Below are 26,537 nucleotides of genomic sequence, written 5' to 3' on the forward strand. Positions count from 1 at the left end.
AATAATTTACACGGAATTTATCGTATGAGTTGGAAGATGCTCTGTGAATACACCATTATTTCACATATAAGATGTTCTTTGTTGCATATATCTTTCTCACTTTTAGCTATGAGTTGTAGCAGGGGAAACCTCTAAACATTAATTTTCTAGAACTACCACCATCCTGTCAGCATATAGGCTGCTGTGCAATTCAGGGCACTACATCACAACCTGTCCTCAGGCTGAAGAGATTACCATATTTTTACATGTATAACTACTACTCCTGTAATTCATCTTGTATTAGAATGCTGCTCTTTTACAAATAATTATTCTTGTGTCAGGGGAAAAGATTCTGCTGAGTGTTGGGGGAAGGAGGGAAGGAGCGAGGAGAAATTGTAGGCCACTGTGTACTTGGATAAAGGAAAATGAACACCACTTTGCTCATCTGAAGCCTGGATTTGCTAAGCCTTGCTGTATTACTTGAGCTTGGGGGTAACCAGTGCTATGCCTGTGAGGATGATGAATTAAAATTATTTTGATAAGTAAGGTGATGAACACAATTTTGTAAGTATAGCTTACGTGCTGTTTATTAAGTAGATAGTCTCCTATTTGTTTTCAGAAGTCTTTCTCAAGACATTCCAGTATCTGTAGTCAGCCATTAAAAGTTATGCAAATTTAGATCATCTATGGCAAGATATATGTTCCTTTGATTTATTTAGACAGAAATCAAATCTATGTCATTTAATCTACATGACACAAAAACCATTCAAAAATAATCCCTTACTCTTGTTGTACGCTCATTTCCTAGTAACTTCTGATATTAATGTTGTTCTCTCTGAGGACTGTTAATGATTTAAAATGCAGGTGTCTTCTGTAAGCTGCTTTACTTAAACCTGGACCCGAATTAAATAGAACCTCACACACCTTCCCAAACCAACTTGACTCTTAATGAGTTGACTGGCTTTGGAAGAAGACTAGCTGAGGATGTTTACTGACAGAGTATTTGTTAAAACTGGAGTTGCTGTCAGTGCCACTGAAATACAGGCCTTTTTGAAATGTGCAATTCCCATTCTTGGTGTCAGTTTGTATGTACTCTGAGATAGGATACTGACTTTCAATCTCTGCACCCCACAGTATTTCATGTCATTTGCTGAGGAAGTAAAGGGTGAGTCAGCACGTGCTGTCATCTTAGCAGAGCACCATTGGAAGCAACAAAGGGATACGATAGTGAAATATTATACTGTGTGTCAGATCTGAAAGAGCAGCATGTAAAATATGAAAGGGGGAAAGCTGTCACCAGAGTTTGTGCTATAACTTTCCTGCCTCCTGCTTGTAGCAACTTCATTTAATAAGCTGTAGTGTTGTGACTGACATTTGGATGTCTTACAGAGAAGATGTCTGCTGGGCTAGAATGAGATAGCTTGGCTTTGGAACACCAGAAACGATCACAGAGAGAGTGTCTGTTTTCTTATGTAACAACGGTAATTTGGGGTGGTCTAAGGGTCTATAGGAGTAGGTAGCCTTCTGTTGGACAAGCAGATATGGTGGAGGGGACAAGTTTTCAGGAGGACAAACTTTCTGGAGTTCTGAAGGAGACTTCATGTGCCAAAAAAAAGTTGCGTGTTTCTTTCCATGTCATATCAGCGTGTCTAATAGCAGATACGATCTTTCCTAGAAAACCCGATCTTGCTGAATTTGCAAATAAGAAGTGCAAGATAAAAGCAAGAAGGAATGTAAACCTGACTTACAGAAATAGAAGCATGGTGAAATTTCAGACCTAAACTTCTTTGCTAGGAATAGTTCCTAATATTTTCTGTTTATTTGCTGATTAAGCATGATTGAAATGATTCCTGAAACTTACTGCTTTTCAGTTTTAGAAAAAGTGGATTTTTTCTTTTTTTTGAAGTAGTGAAAATATTTAAATGTATTTGGTGTTTGCTCTGGGCCTTAGGACCTTTTTGCATCATCAGCATATAAATTCTGAAAGAAACAAATAATTAGTTAAAAATATTTACCTAATGTCTTTATTAACACTTTGTGATTCATAAGAATCAGAATTTAATTACTTACCACAGACAGGCATGACTATCAACTTTCCTGACCCGACTTACCACTTGGAAAGTAGGGTGCTCATAGCTTATGTGGTTTTAACTAAGATCTCTGCAAGAACTTGACTGTGCTTGTGGAAAAGGATTGCCATGTCTTGCAGATTGCAGTTATGCTTAAAAAAAAATATTGACAATGTAGGGGAGGGGGAAAAGGGTTTCTCTTCATATGCCAGTTAAGCACAGTGACACATACTCAGGTGAGGAACATCAGTCTTTCTCTAAAATGGTTTTGAGATCAAAATCATATGTGTTTTTTATGGAAGTGACTACAAATATAACTTCACTGAGGAAACGGTGAAATAGTTTTAACAAGAACTTGCCTCTCTGGAAACTTTGTATTTAGAAGGAAAGGAGCTGTGTGATGGCTGCTTTTTGCCTTGTCTTGTAGGTACAAAACTGTTTAGGCAGATTAAAATGGGCCCTGGGTGATACCTACTTGCCTTTGAAGCAGAAACTAATTTAGACTGTGAAAGAGATGTCCATCTTGAAATCACTTCTGAAGCCAGCAGCAAATTTATTTAATAAATAAATAACCCCCCCTTCAGTTTCTCATGTCAGAAGAGAGAGAGGTTGTGTAAAGGTCAGAGCACTATCAAAGATAGTCTGTTTGTTTAAAGATGTCTGACAAGTAGGTTATTTGTTTGAGTATTTATATCCTTCAGAACTTAATTCCACTTATGCAGGTTGAACTGTTTTAGTCCAAGAACAAAATGCTTTCTCAAATGAAAAAATGAATCGGTACATTTTTTTCTTTGTATATATTTTTGGGAGTGTTTATATTTGGGTAGTTGGGAATGTTTATTTTCCCAGGAACTTCTGGAGGTTCCTGTGAGAAAACGCCTTGCTCCCCTCAAGTGTGGATTGTTAGCAATGCGGATGAAGCATGTGTGAGCCCTGGACACAATAGTCATTCTCATGACCGCATTGCAGTTGTACAGGTTGGAAGGGCCATTATCTAGGGAAGTACAGCTATAAGCTTGCTAAAATTGAATTTTATTAATAGAAAGATCCTGTCTACTAAGGCAAAGAAAATAGAGCTCATAGCAAGTCTGAGAGAAAAGAATTATGTACTCCCTCTCATCAGTCTAACCTATATTTATGTCATCTCCTACAGTAAATCTGATGAGTGATTTTACCCAGAGTTCCCACCAGAAGTGAATTACCATCCGTTAGGTAACACCTCCACCAGACATTAGCCTCCACTATTTTTTAAACATTATCACAAACTGTCGTAAGAACAAAAGAAAAATCCTTATTGATGAATTTTATTTTCCCTGCTTTTCTGGAAATATACATGAGAGTCCTTCAAGCATCCATTTATTAAAGAAAAATTTGGAGTGTGCAGAGAGCTCCCGATCCCCTAAGGGAAAAGGGGTTGCCAGCTGAGAGAACTCTTTACCCATGGAGCCTACTTCAAGGCACTCGGTCTGGAATAATTGAAATGGGATGAAAAACAGTAGTCTCCATGTACATGGCCCTATATTTTCTACTGACGTGAACTTTTTGGATGAACTTAGACTTCATGCATCAGAAACAAACTACATGAAGGACAGCGCAGGTAAATCAATTGATCAAAGTGTGACTGAGTAGCGGATCTAGTGCAGCTGAGAGAGGTAAACAGGATTCCCAGATGAATCCAGGGAGCTATGTTCAATATACACAGGTTAGGCCTTTTCTGGAAAGCTGTCAGTAATTTGTGTTCAAGATGACTTAGGACTGGAACAGATAGGGTCATCTGGAGAATGGAGAGCCTATGGTATGACAGTGTATTGGAAAAGCTTGTATTATTACCCTAACCAAATGAAGTATGAGAGGGCATATGATTCCTTTCTTATGAATACATCAGGAAACCAGTAGGAGGAACAGAAAATAATTACTTAGCTGAAAGACCATGTTGGCAGAAGAGCAAATGAGCATAAACTCTCCATGAATAACATTGGCCTGCAAATTAGAAAATGACTCAGGACTATTATAGCAATCATTTTTTGAGATGACCTTCCACTCAGAAGGGCAGGAGAAGAAATTCAAATTATTTCAAGGTGTAGTTCCAAAATGTGCGAAGGGAGTTTTATTGTGTGGGTGGTGCCTGTGACAGTAAAATACTGAAACAAATGATCTGGAGGTTCTTACAGCCCTGTATTGCTAATACTTACTTTTATCAAAATATCCGGCTCTTGCTTGCATTTTCAGACTTTTATGGCTGCTTTTGAGGACATTGGGGTTAGTTAGAAAAAGCGTAACCACTCATGTTCTTTCTTACGGTGGAGCTGAAGCAGCTTTCTCTGCTTCTCTCGGCATCTCCTACGGATGTCCAGAATACCAACGGATGGGCGGGCACTGCTTGTAAACATGGCACAGGCTTTAGGGAAACGATGCTATTCATTTTAACTCTTTACAAAAGTTCTTCCTGGGGGTGGTACTGCTGCAGCTGCCTGTGGGAGTAACTTCAGGGAAAATCCACTGCTGGAAGGGAGACAGCCTGTGGAAAATGAAGAAGGTCGAGAATGACTGGGTGAGCAGAATTGCTCTAAAATGTTTACTTTCAAGTTTTAAAAACTCACGTTAAAGAGTTAACTTAAGGGAGAGGGGGATAAAATCTTTTTGAGTAATCTTAGGACACTTTTTCTGCTTCTATGGGAGCTGCTCGTTGGTTAGTTCTGTACCTTACATAAAAAAACCCTCATTCAAAGTACTGAACTGAAGGCCCCCAGCAGGCAATGCATTCAGGTATTGGCAGAGGGTTAATACCTTCATGTTCTAGACAGAATGTGCTGTACGGGGGACACGGCTGCTCCAGGTGCAGAGGGTTTTAAATTCTGAGTTCTCCTTTTCAGCTACTTCCATGACTCAGAAGAGCACGGGATATTTTGTGTAGGGTATTGAAAGGTCTGTATTTGCTTAAGGCCAAAAGATAATTTTCTTTGTGTTTAATATGTGAATAACCTTCTGTCATTTGAGTGGATGTTGCAATCTGTTGAGGAAATGGGAGTGTTGGAAATACCTATACTAGATGCAAATCTAAACTTTGTTTCTTCTAAGTAACTGGCTCATCAACGTAAATGGTGTCATGTTTAATTTATAGTAAGATTTCTGAAGAACTTAATGTGATTTTTATGGCAATAGCTACCAACTATGAAATGCAGATTTCAGCATGCTCAAAAATAGATTGTTTATTTGGTAAAGAAAAAAAGGGAATTTCAATTGATTTAGTGAAGTTTTCAGAGTCATAATGTAATTTTTACTCAAGTTTTGATGCATAAGATTGTGTTCTGGTTATTTTATATTGCAGTTGAGCTCATCACATGATCAGTCCAGCAATAATTGCCTTAATTTATGTTGTGTGTCATAGACTGAAGTGAGACTGGGTTGCCTGGCTGTTCCTAAGACAACTGCATGTGCTTTTCACCACCCTTGACTTGTATCCTCTCAAGTTTTCCCTGAAATCAGTGGTTAGATTACAGGTTCTGTCCTTGGCTTCTCCAGCATGGATTTTTGGCTAGATACTCATACAGAAATGAGAGAGGTTTTTTGGTTCTTAATTTTCTATCCAGCTGCCTCAGGCCCTGTGAATAGTGCTGAATACTTCATTCTAGGAAAGCATTTTTCCCTGAAATTCCAGATTGAACACTTGGGTTATAGTCTGCTGCTTCAGGGGAGCAAGATTCTCAAACAGATAGGCTGAGAGATTGCCAGATCAGTCATGTTTTGCTCAAGCAATGTGCACAGCTAGATGGGCTTGGGAGGAAGGGATTAGGGGGAGAGAAAAAGTGTGAGAGAACAGCCTATATATGTATTTCTACATCCTATTTCCTTCATCATTCTGGAGTGAGTATTCTTTGAGATGTAATTTGTCAGAACATCTGGGTTTCTCTGGCTGCTGTTAACTGCTGCTTTTTTTGGAATGTGGAGTCTGTCTCAGTGATCTTTGGGTAGTGGAACTGTAATAACTAGCCTGAGGTCTCTCGATTTGAGCAAGTAACAACTCCATGTTGGCTGGCCCATATAAATGAATAGCCAAAAAAGCTGAGGAATGCTCCATCAGTAGTTTGCTGACAGAAGCTAGAATTTGCCTTCTGTGACTTCTGTTTCACAGCAAAAGCAAGCAAGGGAGAGCAGGCATCACAAACACTTCGAAGGGGATTTTTACTTCTCAGATTTTACAGATTGTTCACAGTGTGCAGCAGGCTTTAAAAGGGTGATTCCCGGAAATTGTGATGGGGGAGAAGAGCAACTGGCCTACTGTCTGATTGTAGTTCAAACATGATGTTATTTTATATTATATTGTGTTGTATAAAAATTATAATGAGGAAATGCTGAGAATATTCCACACCTATGTAAGACTACAGAAGGTTTCTTCACGTGGTTGGGCTTTGTTCAAAAGAACCAAGAAATGGAGGAGAAAGCCTGTGTTTGATTATTTTGCCAGCAGTGATCATTATAATGATTGCAAAAATTCGACCTTTTTAAAAAAAAAAAAGGTTGACTGATAAGCAAGCAAGTGAGCCAGAATGCGATGCTGCCTCTGTCAGTCAGCATTTATCGCTGGAGGGGACTTGGAGCGGGTGAGTGCTGTGTCGCTTCCCTGTCATGGCTGGATGCATTAGAGCTGAGAATGGGTGGCATTTCAAACCCCTGCAATGCCTGAACCATCACTTGTAGGTGTTTCTTCATGGATTCAAACTGTGTGCCCCGAAACCCCAGTGCAGAGGTCATCTTTGGCTAGCAGCTGTTCACAAGGGGAGTGAGGATGATCTCATCGTGCAAAACAACGATGCTTTGCAGCATAGGGCTGCATTAACTGTTAGCTGGGAGTTAACTGGGTGCAGCAATTCATGGCTTTTTCTTCTGCATGAAAAGCAGTGCACTGCAGCAACTGATACTGGCAGAGTATCTGTACCCCAAGTTTCAATGAAGAGCAAGTTAATTACTAGTAGCAGAAGGACATCTATTTTTAATGATGCTAAGAATCAAATGCTAATTATCTCTGATTTATAAAGACCAGTTTTCGTTGTCTCTTTTAATCTCTCCCATAACCATACAGTTGACAGATCTTTCTTAGTGGAAAATAAAAAAAGCTGTTTTAAATAGGTTAAAAAAATTGAATTTAGTGCTTATGCTATATACCATGTTAACGAGGTAAGTAAACAGTTTCTTCCTTCCATTTTTTCAGTGCATGCACTGAGAACATATTAAAGTTGATTTAGATTTATATGGATAGATTTGACAGCTTTTTCATATTTACGTTGACTCCAAGAGATATGTTAAACTTTGGACTTTGCCTTCAAGGATCAGTTATTTATCGTATGAATAGCTGTGGAAGGGAAGAGAATAGACCTAGATATAGGGAGGTTGTTATAACTGCGTTTTAAATGTGGGTTTTTCTGGTTTGGTTGTGGAGCATACTGGGGAAGAAGCTGTTTATGTGACCTTAGTGCATTGTGAGGGAAAGACTGTTAACAGGAGCTGCCTCTTCTCCTCCTAGCACATCTTCAGTACAGTCAGTTCTTAGTTATGTCTGGTGGTTTGCAGCCTGGGTGTCAGAAGGTGAAGCTGTGAGCCATGCTGAGTCGGGTCCTGCACCCAAGCTGCAACCTCCTCCTGGAATCTGAGCTACCGTGGGCCATGGAATGGATACGGTTGGGATCGTTCTGCAGAGAGGAACAGTGCAAGATGGTACAGCTCTGCTATGGCTGGCAATTATGCTGAGTTAATAAGCTTTGGTGGATCTGATCTGTCTCTCCATAGCATGTCCCACAGCACTCATGATGTATGGATTTTTCCATAGAAAGCATGCAAAGATGCAGCCTACGAAGAGAAGAGAAACATGTTCAGTTGTAGGGAGGTTGGGAAAAAAAAAGCAGTTTATGATGATTCTTAGAGACTGAGAAGTACTTCTTTTCTATTATCCTCGTATTATTTCTGGAAAAGGGTGCCTGGAGGTCGTACATAGTCTCAGTGCTGCAAAGGAATGATTCTGTCTCCACGCTCTGCAAGAGGGTCATGATCCAACACTGCCAGTAAGAAGTATCCAACTGTATGCAGAAATGCCTGCCCTTCTGTTTCACCCTTTCAGATAGATAAAGACCTGAAACTATCACTGGGTATACAGCAAATAATAGGGGCATACATATTCAGGGAAAGTGCTGCTTCCCTACTCTAGATAAGAGGGAATTACATGTATATGAATATTTTTATTCTGTGTTTTATTCCTGTTATATAATGAATATTATGTGTGTTACACTACTGCAGATTTGTTGCAGTAAAGTTGATACAGCTTTATGTTCCCTTTACCTTTTTTGTCTTTAATTTTAATGTTTGTTAGTCACTCTGCATAGCAACTTGTCTATTGGCACTGTAAACCCTGCAGTACCTACCACCTGCATGCCTATGGGGAGAAGATTTTTCTTTTTTTGCTCTTTATGGACTCTTAGAAATAATTATGCAATAAAGGTTGGATAATGACTGTATTAGCATTCTGTCCTCCATCCAATAAGCAGGTATCCAACAAAGTATTGATGGAAGTGTTTTACTTTGCTGACTGCGTTATGTTGATTGAATTATTTAGCAAATTGGTAATCTATATGATGAAAATAAATAGCTGGTAAATCTACAGTACCTCATCAATATCTTCTTTTAAAAATGAATTTGCTGCATGTACTGGAATGGGATCTGTCCTATAAAAGCTAATCAATATTGTTGCAGAACCTAGTAACAACTTTAGCAGTTTCAGCTCATCCAGCAGATGAAGCTACAACTTCTTTGACTGAAAAATTCCAAGATTCATAGAATGATTTAGGTTGGAAGGGACCTTGAAGATTATCTAGTTCCAACCCCCCTGCCATGGGCAGGGACACCTTCCACTAGACCAGGTTGCTCAAAGCCTCATCCAGCCTGGCCTTGAACCCTTTGAGGGATGGGGCATCCACAGCTTCTCTGGGCAACCTGTTCCAGTGCCTCACCACCTTCTCTGGGAAGAATTTTTTCCTGATATCCAATCTAAACCTCCCCACTTTCAATTTAAAACTGTTACCGCTTGTCCTGTCACTACAGGGCCTTGTAAAAAGTCCCCCCCAGCTTCCTTGTAGGCCCTCTTCAGGGCCTACCTCCTCCTTTTGTCTGCAGGGTGGTTCAGCACATCTGGCAGGCAGGTGGTGGTGCTGAGGATGGGCACTGACTGTCCATAGCAGCTGTCTGTGGGGTTGTGGTGGTTGTGTTAAGAGTTCTGTGCTTGCTTTCTGTGCAAAAGGTCGGGGACGGGGAAGAAAGGTGCAGATGGTCCCTGTCCCAGAGCATCTTCATGTAACGTTAACTTGTATGCATGTGTTGTGTTCTTGTACCCCTGCCAGAGTTATACCAAGGGAGTGAAATCGTGAATGCCTTCCAGGAAGGTGCTGTATTCAAGGAGTGTAAGTCACTTTTTCTGGGACTGCTGCTAGGATTCTCTCTTACCCTGTGTGGTCTGTACCTAGTGATTGTGAGACACCAGGAGCCCATAACACTGGGGACAGAATAGTGTATTTGAGCAGCCAGCAGCAGTAAAGTCAGTGGAAGCCACTGGTGATTTGATAAGGTAAACTCAGGGTAATTGAGAAAAGGGTCTAGTGTTATTTCTTTGCAAAACTTAAGTGTCTTCTGAACATGGCCTTTGGCCATAAACTGAATTGCAAAGGCTTTAATTAAGTGCAGGCCCAAAACTTGTAATAATGATAATGATTCAGTCTTCTGAACTTGGACAGGGTGTGTGGATGTGGCTTAGACTGCCGTGAATGACTGAAAGAGGTATTTTTTTTAATCATACAAAGCTGCCTTATATTAAATGAGACTAGATTAAAGCTGAATTTAGCATTTATGCCTAGAGAAATTTGACACTTAGAACATATAAGGATAGCTATTCGTTGCATATTGTTCAGTATGAGATTTAAAGAAAACTAAATGTATCCTGACTACCCACTCTAGCGCACTAGTCTTCTTCCTGGTACAACAGCCTGTGGTGTGTACAAGATAGTGGTGGTATATTAAAAACTAAACCATGGAATTAACACTTCTCACAGACATTTTGAAGGTAAGGCTGTAATGTGTGTTATTCCAGGGAAGTTCAGTCTTACTCCAATCCTGAATGCATTCACTATTCAGAGGTTTGCATTTTGATCAGGAAAACCTAGAGCAAATAATGAGAAAACTGAAATTCTAACAGAATAATGGATACTTGAGATGAAAATTTGCCTTTTTGTTTGTATGTAGTTGTTTTACAATACTATTGGGGCCATTAGGGAAAAGTTTTTTTATGACAAGGTTTTAATAAATAGAGCAGTTTGTTTAATCACGTAATGTACTGGGAAAATACTTGCTTTTCCAAATTCTTCTGTCTCTTTTTTTTTTTTTTTTCCTTTAATTTTGTGGGTTGGGACTAGAGCTGAGTTGTTTCCTATGTTTTATATCTAGTTGTGAACTGGCTGACTTTGTGTCTGTAATGATGCTTGCCTATGTGGACATCTCGTAATGCGACTCTGATGATTGCAGTTTTCTGAGAGTTTAAGTGTGGTTGGGATATCAACCAATAGACAGCATGAAGGGCACAAGACTATAGCTCCCATATATGTATTTGCATACACATACACGGCTTCTCTTTTTAATGGATATTTTAAAACCTTTTCTAAAAAATTTGCCCACATTTACATCAAAAAAATCCAGTTTCCTTTCAAAAGAAATTTATTTCACAAACTAATGCCAGTCCCACCAAACACAGTATTTATGTAGATTTGGCTGTATTGCTGCTGGTTACTAAGTGGTTATAACCAAATTCAAACAAACACCCATTTAGCTGAACTGGAAAATATTTTAGAACTGAAAAGTAAAGTTTGTGCATACTTTGTCTACGCTTTTCATTGTGACACCAGTGAAATTGGACTTGGAACCGCAGACAAGCAATGGATTTTTTTTTTTTCTTATTTAACTGCATTTTGGAATTAAGAAACGTGGTTTTGTTAAGTTAAAATCTTATACTGTAGGTTTGTCAGGTTTTGACATCCCTTCCTACTTTTCTGCTTGGTCAGAAATAATTCTTCTGAACTGAGACTTTATTCAGCAAAAGAAGGAATGAATACTCTGATTCTAAATCTATGTTTCTTTCTTCTGATGTCAGTAAGCATAAAAGTTCCCTGGGCTTCCTGTTGCTTTAAAACACAATTCAGTATTGTGTAAACCTAATTACACATGTTTTACAATGCTTGCTGAACTGCTTCTGGGTTACAAATGCATCTTCCTACAAATCCGTGATGAAGAGGAAGGTTAATTCTTAAATTATTTGTTCATGCTAGCTCTCATTAATTCTAGCATTTCTTTGCTATCTCCAGGCTCTTGTGGAAAAAAATGGTTCTCATTGTAGAGAATCAAGGTGTAAGAGCTGACTGAGAAAATCTATGGCTCTGCTGTGGCTCTGTGGTACATTTTTGGTTGGCCCTTTCAAACATCATGTTGTATTTGGGATAACAGACAGACAAGTGAAATTATCTTTGTTTTAAAGGAAGGTTTTGTTTTTGTGTAGTAAGTTGCAGCTAGAATACAAGAATTGAGGGACATGTTTTAGGGCATGGGGCAAAATGAATCTTTTGCTGACAGATTTGCAGAATGAGTTTGAGTTTTACTTTGTAATCAAGCCAAAAATTTGTCCTTGGGGGACCGTGCTGTAAACGGATATCTCTTATTTAGGCTAGGTAATCGAACAGATGTAAATGCTCAGTACATGTCTCCCTTGTGTGCTGCTGAAGCTGGCATCCTTTTATCAGCAAGCTAATCCAATGGGCTGTGTTGGCTCAGGCAGACCATGTTAGAGGGGTGTTACACAGTTTTTTGTATACTTTTTCGATCTTATTTTTACTGTTTAATCAGTTCTCTGTTCTCAACCTATATTCAACAACAAAATTATAAAGAGGCTAAATGCGTCCCTCAAAAAACCTGTACTGTATTTTGGGAAACACAGAAGTAAGAGGAAGTCAGGTTGCCCCATACTTTTTCTTGTGACATAAAAATAGTAGTGTACGATGGCAGCTCCATGCTGTAGAAAATGCAGGGGCAACTGGAGAATCCTTGCAGGGGAGAGTACAGGGACTTTCCTTCTGTGAATGCCTACAAATACCTGTCGCTTCAAAGATGCCCAGGAGGTGGTAGGAGGAGACGGGGCCATACATTAAGACTGGGGATCAGGATGTCTATTGCAGGTCAGCCTGTAAAGGCAAGTACGTATTTGGAGAAAATATTTACTTTTGATGTACTGTATTCTTTCATTTGTGGTTGAAAATTTTGGTTCCAGAGAAGAACTCCAGGTGAAGAATTCTGGCATTCAAATTAGAGCTGGGGAGTCTGGTGTTAAGAAAGGGACAACTGAGCATAGTCTTTCTCCCTTCAGAGAATGGGGAAAAATCAGAATGCTAAATGGGTGGTAGTGAGAGACTTTCTCCACAGGAAACAGAGATTTTGCTTAAATTATTTATTAATTGTCATTAAATTATATATGCATGTATACCTCCCTTTAAATTTATCTCCAAAATATAGCAAGTATGAGAAAAAAATGCATGAACACTTCTTTTATTGGAAAGTAACAACAAGAGAGTTATGTTTGGTTTCCCTTTTTTTTTTTTCTCTTCCTCTTTCAGGTCCGCACCAGTCTCCTACTGGATCACAAGGAGCCAAGAGCAGATGTTGGAGTAAGCATATTTATTTTTTTTAATTAGTTGAATATTTTTTTTTCCACCTGATCATTAGACATAGACACCCAACAAAGAGAAATGGTGCTCTACCTAAACTTTAAACAGGAGCCAGCAAGCTGCTTTAATAGCAGGAGTTGGGTTAAATGAATACAAAAATCAAGGCAGGAGTAATAGTCTCGGTGATTGATGTAATTCCATTCACATATTTATTGATAATCCTTTTTGACTGAGATTATCTCGAAGCAAGCACAACTGTCTAGACTTCTTGCTCCTGCCGGACAGGCAGTCTGGATGAGATTGAGAGTTGGGAATCTCATTGCTTCAATAAGCCTGGTGGATCACCTTCTGGTTTTCATGTGCAGAGTATAAAAAGTTCTGTCTTTGGGTTCACTTTTAGAAATTATATTGGTGACATATGGAGGGCTTATTTTTCCATGTAGGTCTGTAGAACTTCTGGCAAATGTATGGGGATGTCATTTCTGGGTCTGAGAAGGCTAGAACCTCCTAGATTATATGGACAGCTCATGGGGATGGGAAATGTTGGTCCTGCTAGACCTGAATAAAAGACCAAACACCATCTGTTGCAGGTATCAGACCTATGTCTGTGAACATTGAAAATAACTGGATTTTTAAATTTTTAGCCTAAAATGTGGACTTTCTTGCATCACCAGGGCTTCCTTGGCATAGTTTCCAGAACTTTAGCTAGTGTGAAAAATTTGTAGCTTGGCAGCAGTTTCAGTCTTAGTGTTCAATCGACGTTTCTACTTTTCATATAGGTGTTACAGAGACTTTTCTCTTTGGCTAGCTGGGATTATTCATCAGACTATTCAAGGCACATATCTTAGGATTTATCATTGTAAGTACCCGCTAGCAAAATTAGAGAGGAACATTACTCTGTAATTAGCATTACAGCAGCAGTTCTGTTTAAAGTCTACTTTTCAAGCCTCTCCAAGTCACATGTAAAGTTAGATTGGTTTGTAGACTGCCAGTTCAGGCTCTGGGGTAGTCTATTTGTATCAAAATCAGTATGAAAAAAATATTCTCCAGCACTGTTTGAAATTAGACCCCTTGAACAGTAACATAGCTGTCTTCATTTGGGTCATAGGATCCTTCACAATTTCCTTTAATTTTGCAAATAACTCCTAATTACATTGTCAGGCAAAGAAAATTTAATTCTCAATAAGCATAAAAATATGAAACAGCAAACACACAAAATTATTTAAGACCATAAAATTATTCACCTTTAATTTCATGATTCTGGAGAACTGGATAGTTCTTGGCACTTAGAGATGGTTAGGGGGTACAATGACCAACGGTCCTAGATTGTGTAAGAGAGCAATGTCATCGTTTCTTAGCCCTGGTCATATGAGGACCCCAAGTTAGTGTTCTTAAATGGATTTATGGTTCTATTGTGCTGCAGAAAGAAGCCCTAAGTGATGCAATCTATTATCAGTTTCATTCCAACTATTCCTCTCCATCTTTCCATATGGTAAGGTTGCAAATACAAGCACTCAAATGCCTTGAAGTGCCAGAATAAAGGCTGCTGTATAGATTTTGCACTACAGAATTTGTTCTTACTGTACCAAGAAGGATATGCTCTTGTAAGAAGGTAACTAATCTGAGCTAACTGTGTCACCTTAGAGTTTTAGTGAAGAAGTACTGTCATGTTGACCCATCTAAAGGATGACAGAATTACCTGTGCGTTCACTCCAGCAAGGCTGTGCATCACCATGTGTCACACCTGGACGTGTTTCTTGTAAAAGTACATGTTTCATTTTGGCAGTGAAAACTAACCATGATCTTTGCATGTATGGTTGCGGTATTTTTCTATATATATTTCCTGTAGGCCTTTTTTTCTTCCTTGCTTTCCTGTTCAGCACTTCCAAAATCCACTATTTTCCCAGGCTTCCATAGACTCTCAGCTTGAGTCTTTTTTCCGTTGCTGCTTAAGTACCAACCAAAACACAGGAAATTGAAGTCTGTGACATTGATAGGAATGAGCCATAACTGATGACTTAATACATTGGATACCAGTGTTGGTGCTTACCTAAACTGAGAATTGTGATTTGAACTGTACATTTTATATGCAAGAAAATCTGTCTTAGTGTAGAGCTTTATTGTTACTGTTCAAACACTCAATATCCAGCTGGTCTTCCTGAGAGAAGGCAGGCTGCAGGTGTGGGGTGGGTTTTTTTTTGTTGTTTTTTTTTTTTTTTTTTTTACACTAGAGGAAGTTACGCTTCTCAGTAGCGACGAATTTTTTCCTTGAAGGGGAAAGTTGCTCTCTGCATGCAGCCTGTGCTGACTCAGAGCAGCTTGATTCTTCTTTAACTTGTATATCCAAGAACAGACATAACTGAACTTGGAATTACCTTGCCATTCCAACAGTAGAGTAAAATTAGTATAATGTAATAAAAACGAACTCTGTGTACTTACTGTTTTCTTGCAGAAGTTCTGCATAATCTTATGACCTCATTATAATTTATTCACAGCAAGTGATATTCAGTAGTATATTTGAAAGATAAATGGATAGAAGATGGCTGTAAACTGTTATTTTCCTTCCCATTTTTCCCAGGTTAAGAATGCTACTGTTGGCCAAGTTAACCAAATGAGATTTTAGCAATGTGCAGTGAGATATGAGCAGAGGTTAAAAAATAACCAAGAAGCAGAAACAGATGAATGTTTTCCTCTTTGTACTCTTTTCTTGTTGATATGTGAAGGTGATTTTGATAGGAAGAAGATATTTAGTGATGTAGCTTAATTTAACTTTAGACGTGCTAGTTTCATTAGCACATTTCTCTGCACTTGTACTGCAATGAATAGGTCCACCTTACCATGGAAATAAAGGAAACAAACACTTAAAAGTTATCCTCCCCTCTACTCTGCACTGGTGAGGCCTCACCTTGCAGTACTGTGTCCGGTTCTGGGCTTCTCAGGTCAAGAAGGACAAGGAACTACTGGAGAGGGCCCAGCGCAGGGCCACTGAGATGATTAAGGGCCTGGAGCACCTTCCATCTGAGGAAAGGCTGAGGGAGCTGGGTCTGTTTAGCTTGGAGAAGAGGAGGCTGAGGGGGGATCTTATCAGTGCTTATCAGTATCTAAAGGGTGGGTGTCAGGAGGATGGGGCCAGGCTGGTCTCAGTGGTGTCCAGTGACAGGACTAGGGGCAATGGCGATAAACTGGAAAACAGAAGGTTCAGCCTGAACGTGAGGAAACACTTCTTCAGTGTGAGGGTGACAGAGCCCTGGAACAGGCTGCCCAGAGAGCTGGTGGAGTCTCTTTGCCTGGAGACTTTCAAAAGCCGCCTGGACTTGTTCCTGTGTGACCTACTCTGGGTGACCCTGCTCTGGCAGGGGGGTTGGACTAGATGATCTCTAGAGGGCCCTTCCAACCCCTACCACTCTGTGAATCTGTGACTCTGTAAAAACACTGCCATAAACTAAAGGAGTATAACATTTCTATTAATAAAATTATGCTGAACTTCCTGTAAGAATACCTTCTTCGCAAATGGATTCATATTTAGAATACATAAATGTGCCTAAGGCTTGAGGAAAAACCATAGCAAGAACAACTTTAGTGAAACACTGCAAACAGCTTTTCTTGTAATCTAGAAATAAGAAATACAGAAAGAAGATGTAAAATGTAAATGCTTGTACTGAACAAAAAATTTCTTGTGGCTGTACATTTTACGACCTGTTATTTTGTCAGGTTGTCGGACCATTCTTAATGAAAAAAGAGAGGGATTCCTGCCTGTAAAACCAGAGTTTAATCATTTACTGATAATCATGTTACAGGTGCATAAAATGTTTCTACCAGATATTGTCTCAAACTAGCATATTGCAATATAATATTTTTCTAGGTACCAAATTTACTAGGTTTTAAATGTGAGACCAAGAAATGAGAAATTAACCTTTTAAAAATTAATGGAGGTTTCTTTTTTTTTTTTTTTTTTTCCCCTGCTTTGTTTTATAGCGAAGCTTCCTGGGCTGTACAACTTTTAGAGTAGGAGACTTGGTGAAATCAAAGGAGCAACAGTTGACCCTTACCCTCAGGTAAGTGTTTTTCTCTATTGCAAACCATCTTGAATTAATAACCCATGGCATTTTGCATCCAAAGAAGAGCAACAAAGCTGGTGAAGGGTCTGGAACACAAGTCCTGTGAAGAGTGGCTGAGGGAACTGGGGGTGTTTAACCTGGAGGCTCAGGGGAGACCTTATTGCTCTCTACAACTACCCAAAAGGAGGTTGTAGTGAGGTGACTGTCAGTCTCTCCTGACACAGTATACAGAGGTGCAGGAGAGTCAGAGCCAGTGTTCAAAAACTAGAGCTGGGCTGAACAGATATTGCTTAAAGCTGTGCATTGAAGAAAAAAAAAAAAACCCACACCAGTTTTCATCCCCAGTACTGACTTGCATGGCTTAAGATAAATCAAGACACAAATCAAAAGTTTCTGAAGGTTATGGGAGGTGATTTTCAGAATTATTTCATTGAACTTTATATAGTTCGGGGATTTTGTTGAGCTGATTTTTGCACCACAATGGAGGCTTCTTTGGGATTACTGGTTAGGTACAGGTAAGCTTCACTGAGCAACTGCCCAAAGTCACCGTGTTTCTACATAGGCAAAATTTTGGGAGGAAAGAAGCTGTGAATAGGAAAACTGAGACACCGGTATATGTTCTGCCTGGGAGACTGTACATAGGTGCTGTAGGAAAGTTGCATTACGTTCTTTTTCCTGTGCACACGAAGCCAGCCTTGATTTGGTTGAAGGCCCAAATTACGACTCATTCAGGGATGTTGTGGTACTGTCCCTATGTCAAGCGTGTGGCATTTGTTTGAAATGGAAACTCCTTGAAGTATTTTGCTTTTATTACTGCACCTGCCTTCCTATAAAAATAATATTTGCCTTTGTGTGTGTGTAGATTACAGGGCAAAATTAACAAAATGCCTGGATTTTTAATTTCTCCCAAACACAGAAAATGCTATGCCTAATAAGCAGATAACTTTGTTTTCCAACAAACAAAACTGATCAGATAATATGTGAACTTACTACTCTCCATGGAAATGTATGGCTAGATAAACAAGCACCAACTTAGCATTTGTAAGAGTCTGTTCTTATAGAATTTTAGATTGTCTCAAATTCTTTGGGACAAACTTTGGCTCTCTAATTGACATATTGAAAGCTAGATCTCAAAGAATGCCTCTGACAGGTGCCATAATAATTGACAGAATGTAAAGTTTTCAGGAATCTTTTAAAAGAATAAGTATTTTGTATCTAACCCATCTAATTTGTAAACAGAAAGTTCAGATGGATAACTAATAAGCAATAGACAACAGATTTGCCCAGTTAGTTTCAGCTGAACCTCTAAGCCTTTTCAGATTTGCTTTTTAAAATATTTTTAGTCTTGTATGTTGTCTTTGTGCAGCTAGCAGTAGAGGACAAATATATTAATTCAAATTAATTTACAGATACAATCAATGGTAGGTTTCGGTTAGTTTTCTCTTTTTTTTTTTAAAGAAAAAAATCCTGACCTTTTAAATGTGGGATTGCTTCCTGTTTATGGCTATTCAGCAGCACAAAGTCAGTAGAAATTACCCACTTTTCCTCAGTGGCAGTTTAACCAGAGCAGTCTAGTAATCTAAACTTGTTTTCCTCCAATTGCCCTATTATATCAGTAACCCTCAGGAGGATAGGGGATGTGCTCAGAACATGCAATTCTATTTAATTCTTGGGGGTATACTTCGGATGGGAGTTTACTAGGCAGTGCCTGTGATTGACATGCTCCTTTGTTAGATCTGAAATAGAGCCTTAAGGATCCGGAAATAGCTTGGTGGTGTGCCCTGTAAGTATTGGTGTAATTATAGAATCTGGTTACTTTTTTCACTGGGTTTTTTTCAGTTACGATGTCTTGCCATTGTCTTTCTGAGGTACACTGTAACAATATGAAAGTCTCTTTAAAGGAATATTCTTATATTTTTCTGTTCGGGGTGGGGGGGAGGGGCTGGCATACATACAATTTATTACCATTGACAACCTGTTCTATGCTTTCTCCCTTTCCCCATGATTGTACTTTAATAGTGGTTAGGGATACAAGTTACAAAACCGCTGCAAAAGAATTTTTTCTTGTGATTGTTCTTTCTTCTCTATAAAGTTGCCCTAAACTGGTGGCTGAGTGTTAACTGTACATGTGTGCACCTATATCTAATCATCTAAACCTGAACAGGTCCATCTGTACGATCACTTTGATGCTCGCAATGTACACAACTGATGTTGGCAGAGGAATTTAGTTACTAGAGAATTGGGATTGCAGTTTCCATTAGGAGATTTATAAAAACAAAAATGTCTTCTATAGATTGCATGTTTCATTTTGCAGTGGTAATGCAATGCCATTTGCTTCCAACTTTCTCATAGGGTTGTGATGGTGGACAGGATAAAATTGGCTATTGAATAAAAAAAAAAGCCATATTCAGTAGCTGAGTATTTCTTAATATTGACTATGTGTTGCAGTATAGCGAATTAAAAAAAAGGCAAGCATACATCCTTTTTTCTTTGTAAATCAGAGTAAGGTATACTGATTGCTGTTTTAGTAATGAATACTGTTTGGTTGTCTTTTTATGTTTTACATTTTAAGTTCAGTTTAAAGGATCTTTTTGCCATGCCATTCATTTAAGAAGAGTGTGATGTGGTTTTTTGCTTGTTTAAGGTCTGTGGCCTTTTCTAAAGGGCTAGAAATGTAAGTAAAGCTACTTCCATTAGCTGCTTCCCCTGTGGTGGGAGTTTGCCCTTTTTCCAGGAAAGTCCTCTTTGGCTTGGGTGATTTTGATATGATTTCCGGTAAGTTACGTGTTAAGAAGCAGCAAAGAAAAAAGATAATAGTGCTTTTTTGTGCTCTCTGGAAAGATAAGGTCCACCTGTCTGAGATGCTGCTCTCAGTAGATAGTGCAAAAGTGTAAGCAGGATACTTCCCTATGAAGATAGGGTAAAATCCTATCTGGCTCCTTTGTCCCCCGTAAGCAGGAACTTCATAGCGATGGAGCTAACCATACAGAAACAAGAATGAGGATGGAGTGCCTGAATTATAGAGATTATCTGAGAGAATGTGCCTGTGGATGTCTGTCAGTCGTGTAATATACAGACTTTCTTTAAACATGTGGCTGTACTTGACCTCTTGGACAATATTTGTCTAGAAATCTGCTTTTTTTTTGCCGTCTTACTTTGATTAATCTTGGGCAGTACCATAAAGAAGATAAAGCATAGCTATTTTTGGAAAATTGAAAAAGATAACTCTGAGACTCCGTTAAAGAAATACCCCTCAACTTCCCTCCTTCCTAACACTATCTTCCAAGCACCTTGTAGTTCAGTGGGCCAGACAACACGTAACTGCACTTCGGTAGTAGTTACATTTGCAGTGTTTAGCTAGAGAGTTTGAAAGCAGCATGCTAATTTTTGCAGCTGTGTACGTACAGATAACTTCCGTAGCAAATGATGACTTTAAAATACTATATATTCAGCTGTTTTTTTTCCTATTAAAATTAAGTAAAAGTCTGCCTACAACTAGTTTACTTCCTCTCTATCCTGAAATTGTTCCTTGGCTGCTTCATGTCACATCATCTGCTTCAGGCAGCAGGTGAACAGTATTTTGGCTTTATGAGCCAGGCAAATCTCCCACACAGGTGTGAGGTGGAACTTGTTTGACATGCAGCTTAATCAACAATACACTGAAAACATGAAAACTGAGAAGGAATTGAACAGTGCAAGATTTGATTTACCTTAGAATGCAAGAGAATGTTATTTACCAGTGGACTTGTTTAAAAACGGTATTGATTGCAATAGGCTCCACTGTGAATTCACAGAATAAACATTTCTATGCATCTCTAGTACAATAGCTTTGTGCTTGCATATTCCAAAATGTATCACATCAGTGGAGGAAATTATGTTATGATCGTCTGTATGTTAGTCTGTACTAATCACGTTTATTGTGTTTTATGCATTGGAGAAAAGGACTGCCCGCTGGACTAAAAATCTTGCGATTTGCTTTTCAGGCAGTCACTCACTTTATAATTTATAATTAACATAGCAAATACACAGTCTGCTTCTCTTTTTATTCGTGTTCTTGAGCTGGTTGTTTTGTTGTGGTGTTTTTTTTTTTTTTTTTTTAAAGAAGGGGATGGCCATGGGAACCAATTAGCAGGCCTAAATTTGCATATTCAGCATACAGCAATGAGACTTGATGAGAACAGCATTGGAGGCAGATGGCTGCTATTCTCAGTCAGTCTACCTCACTTGCTTTTCCACTCCTAGCTTAGTACCTTCTTTCTCTCTGGATGCCTGGGTCAACCTTTTATCGCCAGAAGTATTAAGGTGGGCACATACTCCTGTTGCTCATGATGGTTCTGGCTAGCTCCTTCCCTGGCGTTTGAGGGAACTGATACTGACCTGGTGATCCTTAAGGACTTGGGATGGTAAGGAAATCCGTGTGTGTAACAAACATAAAATTAATATTAGAAGCATTAATAAGTAATTGTGGTTTTAAACCTGGGAAGATTTCATGATGCCCTCAAAAGTCTCTGGGTTCGGCTCAGCGAGTAGAACAACGATGTTGCTTTTAACACTGATCTAAGCATTTTTTCTTAAGTTCAAAACTTACTGTTTGACTCATCATCACCTCTGCCAGGTTCATCAGAAGAGGGGTCCTTGGTGTCTCCAACTTAGGTGTGTGCAGACTGTCACAGGATTACAGCTGTGTTAGGTGGTGTGAGCACTGCAGTATGCAGACATGTTGGACTGAATGGTTAGGGATAGACTGAAACATTGCCAAAACATTGTAATTTGCTGCCAAAGCCTGCATCCCATGACACTGGATTCTAAATCCAGTTTAGGAATAACTCTTCTAAACTTTGTCTCCCTTTCGTTGATCATATTCCAAATACAGATGCTCTGTGAACAGATATCAGGCAATTGGGGCTCCTTGTTCCAGGCTGCTACAAATACCCCTGCAATTTTCCAACTCCGTAAGCCAGCTAGAGTTTGGGCCATACATGGGCTTCTTCACATTGCCACTTCTTTTATTCTTATTGCTGCACTCCCCATCCCCACTGTCCCTGCGCAGGTTTTTCAGGGTGCAATCCTTTGTCCCATGTGTCTATAGGGTCTCGTCTCGTGACTGTAAGCCATTTGTTTCAGGGACAGCCTTCACTGCACCGCCTGAGTTCCGAGTGCGCTTTTCAGCTTTATTAAACTACAGCAAATGAGCTGATTCTATCCTAATGCATTATGAAGTATCCTGAAACCAGTTAATTAATCTTTTGATGTTCTGTTGGACAGTGTCTACATGTGAGATTGTGTCTTCCTGTCTGGCCAGGCAAACGGTGTGAAGTGCATGGATGGCTGTGTGCGCACAAGACGTTCTCTGTTAGTGCAAAGTAAAACAATATAGACTTCTATCTCTTTTAAGCGTGATCACAAGGCTTTTTTTTAGTTTTCCCACTGCATCGCTTCTGTTTCTCGCTTTTAATTTTCTTTGAAGCAAAATTTTAATCTCAGGATGTTGCTTGAAAGTTTTAAATGCATGATGTGTCTGTTGTTTGAAGACACTCATGCACCAGTGGTGTTTTAAATTCACAGTGTCTGACACAGCTAATGACAGTTTCTCCCTGGACACTTATAGAGCTCTTTGTTGATTTGTGTGCCTGCAGCATTCAAAAGAAACTTTGGGGTTTTGGGGGTTTTTTTGGTTTTTTTGTTTTTTTTTTAATTCTGTTGTAATATTTCCATGTGGAAGAGAAATGGAGGAAGGTTTACAACTACAGTGCAATAGTCCCAGTGTTTCGTTTTATTCTGTTGCATTACCTTCTCTTGCAGATACTGCATGTTTCACATTGTATTGTTACATATGTATTTGACCAGAACAGGAGTGATTTTGAGAAGAAAATCATTGAATAAATTACATAAAGTGAAATTAGATCAATCATATTTTTAAATGTGTATGAGGAAAACTTCTGAATACATGCTGCTACTCCTGCAGCAATGCAGTGCTTACTGCTGTACTGAGGCCATGCCTCTAATAAAAGCAAGGAGGGGGAATATTTAGTGTTTAAAGAAAGGGAGACAAGGACTGAGAAAGTGTAACTGACATTTCCATTTTTATGTTTTACTCAAGGAATATGCCTTGTTGGCTGGCATCGGTTCATTTGCAGATTGAGCTCCATTTTCCTCAACATTTGTTTATACTCTTTATTTACCCTGATGTAATTTTAAATCAGATGTGGTTTATGTAGGTCAGTCTCAGACTTGCAGGTCTCTTTGGCCTTAGAAAAATGTGTTTTCTAAAAAAATGGATGGTTAGGATTTTAATTCTGGAAGTCATTGAATGCAATGTTTTCCTTTCAGAGCAGGATAACAGCTAAGTGGTTTTGCATATTTAAGTCAGCCTGGTAATGACGTCGTCCACTTGACACTTTGATTGGGACACATTAAGCTGTTGAAAATTTTTTCAGTCACATGTTTACTCTGATTTTTAAAGGTGTCTGTGATTTGCTAACATCTGTTGTATTCTTTTTCTCCTTGGAAATGCTGTAGTCCATTTGTGGAGGTAGCCTAGTTTGCGTGCTGGTTTGACACAGGAAGGAGAAAATTAAGTATAACCACTTAGCTATAGCAACTCAGGGGAATGTTCTTCATGCTGAAGACACTTAGGTTGTCATGCATTTCAAATTTATTATGTATTTTTGCACATAAACACCTTTTGGACATTGAACCATTCTTCCTCATTACTTATTTATACTTTGTTAATTAACGTAGGCTTCTTTGGTTGCAGGGCTATCTGGAATTGGTTCAATTTTAATTGTTCCTTTATTGTCAGGAATGAATTTGGCTTAGAGCAAATGAAGTAGTGACACATGTAAAATAAGAAGAATTATGTGTATTTTGCAAGGTGTTATATAAGAACATATTTAATTTGCATAGTTGCAGGATGAGTGTATTCTGCTCAGTTGCATATGAAAGCACAGTGGTTTGTAACTAAAGTAGTTATTTAAATTTGAAGCTTGGGGCTAGCTATATTTTGAGCCTTTATTGTAAAAAACCTAAAGTTTTGATTTATCATGATAAATAATCATCCATGTCTGAAAAGACTAACATATGTTCTTAACTTCAGTCAGTGTGAAGGGCTGGCATACTCTGAATTAATTAAGACTTTAAACTGCATGCAGCAATACAGACTATATCAAATGGTGGGAGCTCAACAGAGACAGGGTCCTCCTGTCTGGGGTATGAGCAAGCTCTGGGAAAGCCTGGCATGGCAGAAGGCAGCACAGCAAAGCTGAGCTGGGCCTGCCCTGCCTGAGAGAGCAGGAAAGGATATGTGTGTCGTGGTGCTGCTAAGAGGCAGTGGTAGATGGCTCTTAGAGCCATTGTCATGGTTCAGTCCCAGCTGACAACTAAGCACCATGCAGCTGCTTGCTCACCCTTCCCCTGCACCAGGTGGGATGGGGGAGAGAAAGGGAATAAAAAACTCATGAGTTAAGATAAAAACAGTTTAATAGGACTGCAAAGGGAGAGAAAATAATAATGTTGAAGGACTGTGCAAAACCAAGTGATGCACAGTGCGATAATTGCTGACCACCTGGTGATTGATAGCCCATCTCCAAGCAATGATCTCCCCTGGCCAACTCCCCATAGCCTGTATACTGAGCATGATGCCTTATGGCGTGAAATGCCTCTTTGGTCAGTTCAGTCAGCTGCCCTGGCAGTGTCTCCTTTCAGCTTCTTGTAGAGAAGAAGGTGGGAGAACAGGGACAGTATGAGAAACTGAGACTATGCCTTCAGTGTTATCAACATGCTTCTCAGCACAAATCCAAAACATAACCTCACACAAGCTACTGTGAAAAAAATTAGCTGTATCCCAGTCAAAACCAGCACAGCCATGCCACAGCCACTGGGCCAGGGGCAGTACCTCTGCCTCATACCGCAGCGTGCACACAGGGGTACCATGGGCTAGCGCTCCGGCTGCAGTCTTCATCCTGCTTGGGAAATGAGGAATAGGGTGTTTGGGGGATTTTTCCTTCATTTACTAATACAATGTGAGTACTATTTTTTGACGTTATGGAAGGGTGTCTGTGTTGAAGAGGATTTTGATGTTTTCCTGCAGCCTGGGTTGCCCTAGGAATGTGGCAGTCTTTAATGGAAACACTTATTGCTAATATTACAGTTTCCAAAAGTAATTTCTTCTTCTTTATTGCCAGCCCTCTAGTCCCTCTTCTATGTATTCCTTTGTCCTGCTTCACCACTTTTCGTCTTCACTTCTGAGATTATACACAATATTGCCCCAAACCCATTTGTTTTCATTCTTCTTACTCTCTGTGCTTTTGTAATTCTGCTAAACTTATTCTCATTTCCTTTTGCTGATTTTTGCTTGGTGGCTGTTGTTATACTTTCCTCATTATTATTAGGTGATCTGTTACCCTTCCTTTCCTTTCAAAAAATCCACCGGTTCATAATAGGCCAGAGGAGATACAGTATGCCATTAACCTTGGTGTTTGCTACCAGTGAAAGCTGAAAGAGCATTCAGTAACTTTTTGGAGTTTAAACCCTTGTTTCTTCCAAAAGGTAGTGACCATTACTCTTTGGAGAGGTAAATTGGAATTGCTGTTAATTTTTGCTTAGTTGGAAGTAAACTATTTGCAGAGATGATAAGGAAGGAGTTCTCCTGGAAATATATTATCTTCTCCCATATAGTTGAAGAAATGGGACCGATTCTGAATAATTACTCTGTAGAGGGATGAAAAAAATGATACTGTGATGAGTTTCATTATTTTGGTTTAGCAGAAGGTTTGTTAATAAATTGAGTATGGCCTTTCTTCGCAGATTGTTAGGAAACAAAGCAGTGTGATATGTTACAGCCCTTTCTCTGATGATCCACAGACAGAATAATGTGTAGAATAAAAACTTGTCAAAGTTTGTGGATTATTCCACCATTTATAACACTTGCCCATCCACAGAACACCTTCACTGCCATAAAGAATGTCAAGAAAATACAATTAATGCCTTATTGTTACCATATACTTTATGATTGTCAGTACAGGTGACTGCAGCTAATACAGAATGGAGAGGGGACTAAATGTTTACTAACAATATTTTTACTGAAGGAGTGCGATGCTGTGATGACCCAATGTCATGTGGTTTTGGGTTTTTGTTTTTGTTGGTTTTTTTTCCCACAGGACTTCTGATGGTGGAAAGACAGTTGGAACCATTGAAGTCAATCTTGTGAAGATGGGAGAGCTAGAGGATGGGGAAACGGACCACATCACAACAGATGTCCAGGATCAAAAGGTAACAACTCTGTTCATTGCACAAAGTTAATTAGAATGATCAGATATTGCACATGCTTAAATTACTATTCCAAATCAGGATAAGGACTTAATAAAAAAATTTTAGGATTAAGTACTATCTACACCTAATCTCCTAAAAACTAAAAATAGTTTTTCATTAAATTGTAGAGAGTAATACTCTATCCTCAGTTTCCTAGCCCCTCCCCTTCTTTAGAAAAAAAAAAGAGCTGATTTTGACCTCAAGTGACAATATTTAGCCACTCCTGATCAAACTGTCCATAGAGACGCCATAAATCTGACTTCTTTTTCCCTTGGACAGTTCCTCTGTTTTCTGCCCTTGAAGTCCTGTTCACGTGGATTTTTGTGTGCAACCTGTGCCCACAATACTGAAAACCTGGAAAGAATGACAGACAGGCAAGC

The 26,537-nt window shown here is 39.1% G+C and overlaps 1 long non-coding RNA gene across 1 annotated transcript in view; it reads left to right on the forward strand.

Moving 5' to 3' along the window:
- LOC104510020 overlaps positions 1-26,118 on the forward strand; it is a 55,167-nt gene extending 29,049 nt beyond the window's left edge. Inside the window, exons 3-5 of the long non-coding RNA XR_727892.1 lie at positions 12,740-12,790; positions 16,766-16,845; positions 26,007-26,118. This is a non-coding gene — a long non-coding RNA (uncharacterized LOC104510020). The remainder of the gene's footprint in view (positions 1-12,739; positions 12,791-16,765; positions 16,846-26,006) is intronic.
- The last annotated feature ends 419 nt before the right edge of the window (positions 26,119-26,537 follow it).

This window comes from Eurypyga helias, unplaced genomic scaffold (assembly GCF_000690775.1).
Source record: "Eurypyga helias isolate BGI_N326 unplaced genomic scaffold, ASM69077v1 scaffold2335, whole genome shotgun sequence".
NCBI classification, from domain to species: domain Eukaryota; kingdom Metazoa; phylum Chordata; class Aves; order Eurypygiformes; family Eurypygidae; genus Eurypyga; species Eurypyga helias.